The 13,134-nt window shown below is 36.1% G+C and overlaps 1 pseudogene; it reads right to left on the bottom strand.

Moving 5' to 3' along the window:
• Positions 1 to 861: 861 nt before the first annotated feature.
• Positions 862 to 2,486, bottom strand: LOC140807461 (3-ketoacyl-CoA synthase 6-like; annotated as a pseudogene).
• Between the last annotated feature and the right edge of the window lie 10,648 nt (positions 2,487 to 13,134).

Below are 13,134 nucleotides of genomic sequence, written 5' to 3'. Positions count from 1 at the left end.
TTTGGGGTTCAGGATGCCAAAAGCACTTCAATAAAAAAAAAAATGAAATTTTGCTAAATTTCATGGCAATGGGCGATGCAAATTAATCTTTAAGTACAGTTTCAAGACGGCCAAGAATAAAGGCAAAAACTTGTGTGAGACGGTCTCACGGGTCAAATTTTGTGAGACGGATCTTTATTTGGGTAATCCATGAAATATTATTGCTTTTAATGCTAAGAGTACTACTTTTTGTGGTGAATATGGGTAGGGTTGACCCGTCTCACAGATTGATATCCGTGAGACGGTCTCACATGAGACCTACTCAAGAATAAATAATTCTCATTTCATAACATCAATTGCACGTAAATGCATTTTAAATTTTGGTTTAGACATTGATTCCCGAAGTGACATTGACTTTAAATAAATCTAAAATCTAGCTAGATTTGGAATGATAGCGACCTGGAATTTCTCGTCAAAAAATAAAAATTTATGCAGATGGACGTATAGAAAAAGTTTTATGAACGGGCAGATTTAATCTGAAAGTTCTAATATTTTTATAAAAAAATTAAAAATATATATTGATGAAGGTGAAGAACGGGTATGAATAATTAATCACATATTTTTTTTAATTAAGCATGTTTTTTTTAAAAAAAAATTATTTGTGCAATTTAAAATTATGTGTGTTATTTTTTAATTATATTTTTAAATTATGTGTAGTCTTTTAAATTTTTTATCTGACCAAAATCCTCACATCATTCAAACATGTGTTGAATTGTCGAGAAATCTCCCTATATGGAATGAAGTCAAGGAACTAAAAACAAATATTGAAAGATACGTAGATATTAATTCTTACACAAAATTATTTAACATCAACAATCTCTAAAAAAAATTCCATAATTTGTCACACCCCAAATATTAATCCTCACACGAAATTATTTAATTAGATAAAAGAAATTATATTCAAATTTAGAGCTTCACCACTTCGGGAATATGAACTGGGTAGTTATCAATACAATCGGCCCATGCTCCGGCCTTCGGTTTCTTGATCGTCCGATTACATTTCCAGACGGCGCTGTTGCACTTGAATCCGCTTCCAAATGCAATCTGCCAAACTCTATCTCCTTTCTTCATCCTTCCTTTCGATTCTATGTAGCTTAATTCGTACCAGAGTGAGGAAGAAGAAGTGTTTCCGAATCGGTGCAGAGTCATTCTGGAAGCCTCCACCTGCTCCGCCGTTAGTTGAAGGCTCTTCTGTAGTTCGTCGATCACCGCCCTTCCTCCGGCGTGTATGCAGAAGTGCTCGAAAGCTTTCTTGAAATCTGGAATATATGGCTTTCAGTTTGTCGTCGAAGAGTTTTCTTCTGATGAGTGATATCGCGAACAGAATTTGCTCCGAAGCGGGGAGAACCAGGGGGCCGATCGTTGTTATGTTGGATTTCAAGGCTTCACCGGCGATCCTCATTAGTTCAATGTTTAGCATTATCCCCACATTTCCTTCTGAGTCTTCCTCTTGTGATACACATCTGTATGACGGATCATCGGCTCCTTTGTGGGTTCTCACAACATGGGAGAGTCGATACTTGGCGCGGCGGCGATCCGACCACCTGTTCGACAGAAGTATGGCGGCGCCGCCCATTCTGAACAAGCAATTGGGGAGGAGCATCGCTCTTTCTTTCCCTTTATAAACATTAGGGGTGAGTATTTCTGTGCTTATAACCACCGCATTTGAGTTGGGATACTGTTGCAGAAGATCTTTGGCTAAATCTATAGAAATCAAACCAGCGCTGCAACCCATCCCAGATAAGTTGAAGCTCTTAATATTGCTTCTCATCTTGTATTTGTTAATCACCATAGCTGTTAAAGAAGGAGTCGGCGAGAAAAGGCTGCAATTCAGGATCAAGAAATCCACGTCCTTGGGCTTGATCCCTGTATTCTTAAACAAGGTATCCACGCAGGAGAAGATGACAAGTTCGGCTTCTTCTCTGGCAAGCGCCATGCTCGGACACGGAGGAATGTAATGAATCGCAGGGGGCAAACATGTCTGCTCCCCAAGACCCGACCGCTCTAGGATCTTCATCTGAAAACGGATACTCTTAGGTTCAAGGAACAAAGCCATTCTGGCATGCTCCATGAATCCTGCAAAGGAGACTCGCATGCTCTGCGGAGGCTTAAAAAGCGCGAAATCAACTAGATAGACGGTCCGGGGGCGCGTCATGTAGAAGACAGTGGAAGCGTAAACGGTGAGGAATGAGAAACAAATGGTCTGAACAAAGGTGAATCGCATGGAACTCCATAGCTGATAGATCTGTTCGGGCCCCGTTTGGAGGAGTGTTAGCGAAAGAGTGACGATTATCGGGATAAGGGAGAAGGCTAGCATGTGATTCACGAGGTATTGGTACCCAAGTTTCACGTACTTGAGTTTAACTGACTGGGAGAAATCTGGAATCTCGGCAGCCATTTTCTTGGATGTAATGTAATTTTGATTTGAGGTGTGCGCTTGCTTTGGAAACATGGGGATTTAAATAGGCACACCAACTTCCCTATCAGAAATTCCACGTAGAATTTTATATTCCACTAATTATTCAAATAAAATAAGTATAAAATGAGTCCAAGTCTTGCTACAATTAAAAAGTTTGATGCATTTTTTTTTTCCAAATTTTGACTTTTACGGTAAGTCTCAGATACAGTCATTTTGAATTCTTTCAAAATAAAATAAAAAATTAAGAAAGTTATATTGGGACATAAAATTATGGGAGAGTTGGTGAAAAATCCTCAATCAAAACATTTTTTTGGATTCACTCCCTACCCACAAAATTGTGGTACTATGTCATACAAAATATGGTACACTTTATGTGGAAATGTGCTACACTTCATGTAGAAATGTAGTACTAAAAAAGTACTCAGGAACTGAATACAAAAAAAATCGACGTCCGGAGACTGAAGGTCAATTTCTCGTAAAATTATTAGATGAATAAATAAATATTTAAAAACTGAAAAATTTAAATGGAAATTTCATTTGTAGTTGAAGTCAAGTCGTTTTGACTTCTTCAGATCAATCCATAGAACTAAAATTGATATAAAATAAATCTAAATAAAACACAATATTTTAATCTATCTTTATTAAAAGGAAAATTGGTTGTTCGTTGTCGTTGACGTGCATTTACTACTGGACGAATAGATCTGCCGGCCTAGTTGTTCTCGATCAATGGCTGCAACATACATTTTTCTTTTTTTTATATATATAAACAATGGCATTAAAATAAGACAATAAGTAATTAGTTGCCATAAAATTACAAGGAGTCCGTCCAGAAAAAAATATTAGAGTCTAGGGTAAGAGCGAAAATATGGAGGGGAGGGTTAGTGCTCTGCAATACTATACACAAAGTTTTTTTGTATTCTTATAAGAAAAACTATTAGTTTTATTCTTTTGCTAAAATACCAACAATTATTACAATACAATCTTGTAATAATTTTAATTGTGGAAGAGTTGTTTGAGTAACAAAGTTAATAAAATAAAAGTAAAAAATATAATTTATGAATGAATTTTAGACATAAAATAAAAAATATATTCAATCAAATCTACATTGTAAGTTGAATATCAATGTTCTATAAATACTTAATATTATATTTTTCATGAAATCAGAAAAAAATTTGTCTGTTGTAAAAACGAGACAGAATAATTAATCAACATTATAATAAAAGACAATTGTAGTAACCAATACATATTGAATGCAATCTTTTCTTTTCTCGTACTTGAACATGGTTTATTTCATCCTACCCATGTGGGTATTGTCCCCATAATAGGATGGATGACCAAGATTTGCCCTTGCATATATATGACCCATTTTTTTTGAAATTGTATGTGTGACAAGATCTTATCCATTGAAATAAAGTGAGGGTATTGCCCACATAGGTAGAATCTCATTAACGAGCAAAGATAGTAAATAGATATTATTTTTCAATGATATACATAAAGGAAATTGCTTTAAAAAATTAAATTGTATCGACAATATCAATACCCTGAAATAAAATATTTTACCATAAGCTTCCATCGATCGGTACATGTTTACAGATAAAATTTGATCTTTTAAGCACAAGACAAAGTAGAACTTAATTTGTAGAAGAGTTCGTAGGCTGAGTTACTCTCAATAATTATTTTGTAAGCTAAACCAAACTTAATTTTGAAGTGGGATAAAATAACATATACACTATTTATACTAATAAAAAAATTGAGATCCAATTGAAGCACACCCAAGCTTTTGGGGTGGTTCTGAAGTTGACAATTAATTGTGTTATATATATAAATTTATTGTTTAATAACCCTTTGCTGGTCTATATTTATTGTGTTATATATATATATATATATAATTTTTATTTTAGCATAATAAATTTATTGTTTTATATTATAGACCAGAAAAGGGTGGTTAAATGAGGAAAAAAAATGATATTACCGAATTCTAACCAATTAGAGGCCAAAATGTACTAACAGACAATAACAAAATTTATTTTTAGCTGCCCCAATTTTACACGTCAAAAAGTATGAAGTACAATAATATGAACACGTCTTTTTCAATTTCCCCCTCAGTTTTTAGGCAAATAAAAACCCTATATTTATAGAATACCATAATGCCTTGGCCAATTTTAACCCCACAAAAGTTGATAATAAAGAAGCAGACACAGGCGTACTAGATGAGATTAATTTCATCAATAATTTAGGAAAGAAATTAAATTATATAAAATGAAATATAATTGATGATGAACAATCAATTATTGACTCAAGAAATTAAATAGCATCCCAATGTTAGTTTAGTGGACCATCTTTGCTTTAAATGCTAAGTTTGTCTCGTCTTCCTCCCTCTAATTCATTTAGGCTTGATTTCCTTTTTCGTTTCATTTGTTTAGGCTTGATTTCTTTTCTTTTCTTTTTCTTTTTTTCATCCCTTGCTCTTTTACCAATCTACCCCTATACGAGCTCTCTATTTAATTTATTTTATCTATTAAATTAGGGTAAAATAGTAACTACGTTATAAAATTTACATTTCCAAACACTTTCTTAATTTGTGTCAAAATAAACGTAAGCTTAAATGAGTGGGATGGAGGGAGTATTACTATAGTTGGCAATAAATGAGTAGATGAAGAAACACCCAATGCCAGTTGCCATTGCCAATTGCTTGAAACATGTTATCTTTATTTTGGCTTTTTAATAATAGTAAAAACTTATGTGAGACGGTCTCACGGATCGTATTTTGTGAAACGAATATCTTATTTGGTCATCAAAAAAACATTACTTTTTATGCTATGAGTATTACTTTCTATTGTGAATATCGATAGGGTTGATTCGTCTCACAGATATATATTAAATATGGGGAATTTTGATAATGGGAGATTATATTTTCAACTGCTTTCACGACATTAAATAAATGTGAGATTTAATTTTCAAGAAATGAATACGAGTGTTTAAATTCTTACTGCTCTCTCGCTGGGCTTTTGCAAGCGTTTAGCCATGTGGTAATTACTTCATTGCGGACACCTACAACAATTATTTTTTTGGAAGCGGGGCCTCATTCATAAGTGAAATTGAAAATGAAAGAGACGGATGGCGGGAATCCATCCACCCCTTTGTTTGAAGGCTACCGGGTATTTAATGGGATTGGATTATTCTAATTGGACCATGAGTTGGCACCATAATTTCTATATTTTATGATCGAAATAAGTTTGACAAATAAAGAAGAAAACTGTTTCTCATAGCACCTTCTTTGCAGAAAAACTAAAATTTTGGCCCAATATGACAAGTCCATAGAATTTTGAACTAAATGGGCGAAATTTATTTTGAACCAATTAATTATATCCAAACCAAAAAATTTGAATTAACAGACAGAGACATAAAAGCTCATTCAAAGCGGTTTGAACAGGTCACATAAGCAGAGGAGATCATGGAAAGCATATTGTGGAATGATGGAAGATTGGAAAACCGGTCAGACTGTATAGAAGAAGGAAAGCAATGACAAAAACAAAACACACAAGACAACTCAACAATACTTGCAAACACTGCAAATTCTTTATAGTCAAATTTATAGCAAGCTTTCACAGTTTCCTAGTTTTTCTAGTATTTTTTCTAGTATGTCGTTCAAATTTCTGGCAACTCTTATTTTGTTTTTATTATTTTAGATTCCTTGTGATTGTCTAAATACAATTGATCATGATAGAAATTTATCTTTTCCATTATCGTTTTTCATTCAAATATTTTGTTTTAAACTCACATTTTCTTAGGAGATTAAAACTAACAATCAAATTACAGATTTATAATTGTTTTTGTTCAGAAATTAGATTTTTTACAATTTTAATTCAAATCAGTGCTTGTAGCACCTGGCACGCCTACATCATCACAAAATTTGTCCAAACAAAATTGGCACGCCCGGTGGGACAAGAAATATGCTTCCAGATACGAGAATATTTTGATTTCTGTTCAAAATATAATTGAAAAGTCTAAAGATCAACATCATGGTCATGGTGCACTCAAGGGAATGCAGAAGCCACAAATGATTGAAGGAGGAGGTATTGCAATTGACATGAAAGAGGCATCAAAGCTTTTGGTTGATGGTATTCTAGCCTACGTGAAAGCAATGTTGAAGCAGACGATGATTAAATCTTTGAAGTAAGTGAGGGAATAACTATTCCAATGGCGTTGAAAAAGGACCAAAGAATGGTAACGCAGGTGACACTCACGACCCAACTTCAACACTCCCCGATCATGAGGACATATATGCACTACCTCACATAAGTGAAAAAAATTTTATCGCAAAAAGAAATTCATTCATCAAAGGATACCAAAAAAAGCAAGTGGAAAAGAAGTGAATCCTGAGAGTAACCATCCTAATGAGAAAAGGTGTGGGGAGTTCTAAGACATGTGACATAAACTGTGCAATATCATTAATTCATGCTAATGAAAAAGAGGTGATCAAAGGAGTGACCAACTCAAGAGTCCAGAAACATATTTAGGGAGTTCAAAGGCAGGTGGTATTCATCGTCCTGAAATTATATTTCTGAAACGTCCACTACTTTTTAACTTTAAAATCCTATTTTTTTTCTTTATAAAATTCAAAAATCATATTTAAATTAACTCAACATTTCCATAACCAAAATAATTTAACATTTAAAATATCAAGTGCATAAAAATCCATAAATCATCAATTAATAGCATTCAAACTCAACCTTTAACATGATCAAACTATCTTCAAAATAAATTATAAAAATCTCTAATAAAATCATTAAGAAAATCTTTAAACTTTTAACTATCAAGCTAATGCAGAAAATAAAGTCCCTCGAGAGTGTACTGCCGAACTCGATCCACTCAAGCATCAGCGCCTCCCTCAATATCATCATCACCTGCAGCATTCAAACCTAGTTAGTCTAATGACTCATGTGGGGACCCGGACGCTAATCATAATCATAATCGTCATTGGGACTAATTAATCAATTTTAAAACAGGGTCTAATTTTTTTTTTAATATGCGGAACGTAGTGACAACAATCTAATATACAACTCAGTATATAATAAAGTACAAGTCCTGTACCGTCTACAAATCAGTACAAACTAAGGTTCAACAACTACTATCAAGTGTTCAAACCCTATATACAATCCAAGTCCGTAGTCTCCACTCTATCACGATCTCTCCTCATCTCCTGGACCCTGAACCTGTCCCACCTGTTGTCATGCACACATACAAACACGACAACAGCCGGATAATTTCGGTGAGAATATAATCCCAGTATAAATCAACGAACATGCGATCATATAAAAAATATGAAGCATATAACAGGTAACAATAATCAGTATCAAATCAGAAAACATAATCAACATAACATTGTCGACATAACTCGTGACTCCACGACTCAGACTAGACTCAATCTTAGCCTAGGGATCCCGGTTTCCAGATGTTGGCATTCCATATCGACCAACAGTAATAGAAATAGAAGAAAGTCCGATTCTATCCACGTCGATACGGTATCGATCACCAGTAATAGAAGAAAGTCCGATTCTATCCACATCGATAGCCAATCATCCAGTGACAGACTTTGGCACTAACTCCAATACACTATCTTGTGACATCGTGCAATGTGCCTGAAAGGATCGGTGAATCGGGTGAAGAGTGTTTAGAAGGGGGGGTTGAATAAACACTGCTCAATTAAAAAATATTCTTCGACAAACTGATTTCAGTTGTGTTACAAACTGAATCTAAAATATCCCATCGGTCAATAACAATCAGTTAAACTGAATAAACAGTTGCGGAAAACTAACTGACTGAAAGATAGAGTATCTAACTGAAAATGATAACTAAAGGTAATAACAACACAATTTGTTTCTGGATGTTCGGAGACTTGAATAACTCCTACGTCACCCCTTCTATCACGAAGATAGGATATTCACTAAAAGACTTTGATCAAATACAAATCAGTGTACTGACCCACTTCAGTTTGGACTTATCACTTTTCCAATACTGAAACTCTTAGTATACAACACTTTTACAGATCGTAACTGATCTTAGCACAACTTAGAAAATCTATCAATCGATTACAAAGTGCTATGAAAGCTCTAGAACGTAGTCTTGAATACTACTGATATAACTGATAAGCGTGAGCTTGATTTCTGAATGTGAGCGGATATTTTTGCAGCGTAACAGCAAGTAAGATAACTGAGAATGCGATTGTTATTTCTTCAGCTGCTGCCTTCGACTATTTATAGGCTTATCTCTCAACGGTAAGATTAAAGATATTTGAATATTCTAACCGTTGATTGCCACGTCGATATATCCTGACAATAGTACACTGTTATTTTTTGAAATGCGGCGAGCCACTACCAGTTCACAGGTGGCTGTAGTATTTGTCGGTTGTCGCTTTCAACTGATGACGTGTACAGCTGAGAGATCAGCTGGTAAAAATATCAGTTGACGATGAAATAGACTTTAGTTGCAGCGATCAGTTGACTGATGACGTGTTCAGTTGCGTCAATCAGTTACTCCAATTCAGTTGCTAGAATCAGTTGGTCAATCTTTTGTCAAACGCCGGAATTTCGTTTCCAACAATTTCCCCCTTTATGGTGTTTGACAAAACTATAGAGAAAGATACTTGATTGAATTCAAAGTAGATAAAATAAGATGTCGATTAAACTGAATCAACTGTATTCACATATCTTCAAATAATTACAATAGATACTGCTCTTATTGTTTCTTCTGCTGTTCTAAGAGCTCATTGATCTCTTCCCCATTTTTGTCAAACAGCTCCATCTTGAGAGATAGCTTACGAACGTCAGTAGAAATGAGCTTGACAGAGGATGCCATGTTATCAATAGCAGTAGACATTGTGACTTGCAGCTGTTCAATTTTTCGAGATATAAGTGACTCCACACTGTCAACTCGTTGGTTAATAGACGTTTGAGTGGCAGTCAGACTCGACATAATGCCTCTGTTCTTTTGAATATCACCAACTGCAAATGAAAGAGCGGTAACAGCAGATTGTATATCCTTCAGTCTTTTTAAAGACTCCTGATTATCATCCAACTTCAGGGTGTGCGATAACTGCGTATTCTGAATCTTGGAAATGGCAGAAATCATTTGACTCATACTGTCCTGCATATGTTGGACTTCTTAAAAAATGAGATCAAAGTCTGCTGAAGATGAAGGATGAGATTGTCGAGAAGAGCTTGGTTCACTTGTAGTAAGTTCAGAAACGATCAAGGCTTGATCAGTTTAAATTGTTTCAGCAGCATCTCGAACTGAAATATTAGTAGCAGGAATTTCTCCTTGATCCCGAGGTGGTGTGGAAGGATTCTGTTCAGTAGATGGTGACATAACCTGAACTGGTGCCTCTAAAGGGTGATCAATTGAATCGACTGGCACATCAGTTGGTATGACCTGATCCGCAGATGGATCTGGTTGAACAGTTTCTTCTGAAGAAATAGTGACCTCTGGATTGATTTGATCAGCAGAGTGATCAACATTGTCAGAAATGGGTTCACTTATATGGGATTCCTCCACCACAGCTTGAATCACTTCATCAATATGTGCAAAGGAAAGCTCAGCCTCAGTATACAGTTGTTGTTCAACAGGCGGTGAAAGAGGCTTATCAGCAACTGGCTCTTCAGTTGGAACAAGAACTAAAGCTGATGATGGTTCTGTTTTGTCAGAGGATGCTTCTTCAAGTGTTTCCTCGTCGTCATCATCCGAGTCTCCTTGATAGAGAACCAATTCTTGATCCAACTCCCAAAACTTGATTCGAGATAGTAGCCCTATGAGATCAGTGTCTAGCTAAGTAATTACAGCTTGATCAGCGTAGGCAGTAGGGCCAGTAGGCAAGTAGTTGGTTGAAGCTTTGCAACAATTTGGGCCAGCTTCTTTGCTCTCATCTGATCAAATAAGTAACTCTTCCTTTCCATAGCTTGAGCAATAGAGGAAGCTTTGACTGTTCGGAGAACAAAGGCCTCCAGCTTGATGAATTTGCTCAGCTCGGACTTCTTCTTCAGTTGCTTGGCAAACACCTCAGTACGATAGGCTACCCAAGCATCATAGGACTTGATCTTTGAAGCAGCAAAACTGTTCACCTTTGCCCAAACAAGGTCAACATGAGTCTGAATAGGGTTGGAGGGTCTGGGTTCTTCAGTCAACTTCTCTTTCCCTTTATCAGTACTCATGATATGAGGAATTTCCAATCCTGTTCGAGTAGATTCCACCTGCTCTATAAATTTTATGCCTTTGGGTCTAGCAGGTGCTACACCAATATGACGGGATATTTGAATCACAGGAGCTTGAGTCCTAACTGATTCCTTTTTATTTCCAACTGAAGCTGCTTGTGGAATGATCTGTAGAGGAACTGCTTCTATAGGCTGCCGATCAGTTAAGGAAATTATTGCATCAGTAGGAATAGATACCTCAAAAGTTGTTTTAACCCTTTGAGTTCTTGGCTTCTTCGCAATTTGAGGAGATGGAGTCTTCTCTGACTCTGATGCACTCAATACCAATTTCCTTTTGGCAACCTTCAGTTGAGCCAACGTTTTGGCCTTCTTGACTGATTTAGGAGCAGCTAACTGAGTCCCAATTTCCTGTTTGATTTGCACAAACTGAGTAGGAGTTATGTCCATTTTGAGTTTGATTGTCATTGTGTTCTTTGCATTGAACACCTTAAATTTCGATGACCTTTCAGAATCATCAGCCACTAAACCTTTCGCTTTCAGCAGATAACTGATTTGAACAGCAAAACCCTTGGATTGTTTAGAAGACAGAAACATATTCTTCAGAATATTAAAGATGAGATGCTTCCAGTTAAGTTTGCGATCAGCCATAATAACAGTAATAGCCTGAAATTTCTCCAAGGCGAGGGCAGCAAATGATCCAGCTTTTGCCAAAAGCCCTTTAGCAACTACATCAGCAAGCAGTTGAACTTCATGCTTGAGTTCATTTTTAGGATCAGAGACTTTAATTTTCCATCCATCAGCAGAGAGAAGGATTTGCATTTCCTCAATATAAGATGCTTTAACATCCGAAAGGTGTGCCAAACCATCAGAGGGTAAAGAAAATAATTCACCAAGAGAATCTTCAGAGATGGTCAGCAACTGACCATTGATAGTAGAATTAATGTTTCCCTCAGAATCAATCATGCCAGTGGAGTAGAAATCTTGAAGTTCTTTAGGATAAATATCCTGTGAAGATTGTCCCAAAAATGTTCTCAGTCCAGCAATTTCAAGCTTCTGAAATACCTTCTTGACTTCAGCATCGCCAAAAGATAAGATAGAACTAAAGTTAATGGCCATAGCATTCAACATAAAAGCGGGAATTTGAGTTGCCATTGATAACTGAAAAAGTTCCTGAAAGAAAATTCGAAGGATGAAGTAGTTCTTGGTTTCGAAATTTGTGAATAATCGTAAAGTGAAACTGAATTGAAGCGGGTAATAGTACATATGTACGTGACCATTCAAATTCTGGACACGTGTCAGTCCGTAGAATTTTTTTGAAAAACAAAGTGTGTACGTGTGCTATAATCGTGTGTACAATTTGAGCGGTTAAAATGAATCCACGTCATAAGTTGAAAATCATCATGAATTTAGCAGAAAGTCACGTCATTTGATTTGGAATATAATAAGTTTAATTAGTTAACTTATATGAGAAGGTTAGTGAGATATTCAACTGAACGATCAGTTAATAAACCTGAGTCCTTTCAGTTGAAAATGCACTAACAACTGTCTTCTCAGTTAACCTCTTAGACCATTATTCACCCTTAATAAATGCATTAAGAAAAATGACGGCAATAGACAGAAATGATTAAAGAAGAGCCTGGTGCTTGGCAGAGTAAACGTCACTAAGAGAAGTGTCCTTTCATTTCCCTCTTCTTGGCTTATAAATAGGAGTAAGATGGTTAGTAACAGTTATCTCAGCAAATAATTTTCAAAGAAAGAAAGAATGGCAGGTGCTGGAAGCTCAAGCGTCTCTCCGTTCACGTTGCAGGCCAAGAAGGAGGCCATTGAAGATGAAGTCTTTTACTCGAGCCTTCCTTACTGGGAGGAGTTGCAGGAGCTGGAGTTCCTGTACTACTCTGGACGGGTCACCACTTACAAGCGGATGGCCCAACTAAGAGAGGTGCGGGAGCTCTTAGAAGTTCCTGCGGGGGTGGACCTTTTCAAGGAAGGTCATCTCTATCAGCTCTTTCTTCTTAAGGAGCTGGAGACCCTCCGCCGCATCGCTTCCTCCCACAGTTTCTGCAAAACCTCTTCCTCAGCACTAGCTGCACGGTCGAGTATGTGGATAATTGATGTGGAGGAAAAATATGAGAATGTAACCCGCTCTTCTTAAATAAAATGTTTATTATGTTTTATCGTCGTTGTTCTTTGTTCCTGCTTACAGTGATCTGTATAAGATACAAACATAAGAACGACAAAAACGTTAACTGACATCAGTTAAGAACTCATAAGAATAAGCAACTCACTTAAATAATCATTAAGAAAGCAGTAAAACTGACATACAAATTACGAGCAATAATCATTAATTAGGACAAATCAATTAATCCAAGTATATTGCGAAAGTGAGAAAACTTAGTCTCAACCAATGGTTTGGTGAAGATGTCAGCCGCTTGCTGTTCAGTTGATACGTATTCCAGTCTGATGTTCTTC

Source organism: Primulina eburnea, chromosome 12 (assembly GCF_022965805.1).
Source record: "Primulina eburnea isolate SZY01 chromosome 12, ASM2296580v1, whole genome shotgun sequence".
In the NCBI taxonomy this organism is placed as follows: Eukaryota; Viridiplantae; Streptophyta; class Magnoliopsida; order Lamiales; family Gesneriaceae; genus Primulina; species Primulina eburnea.
This window is presented reverse-complemented; position numbering and strand designations above follow the sequence as displayed.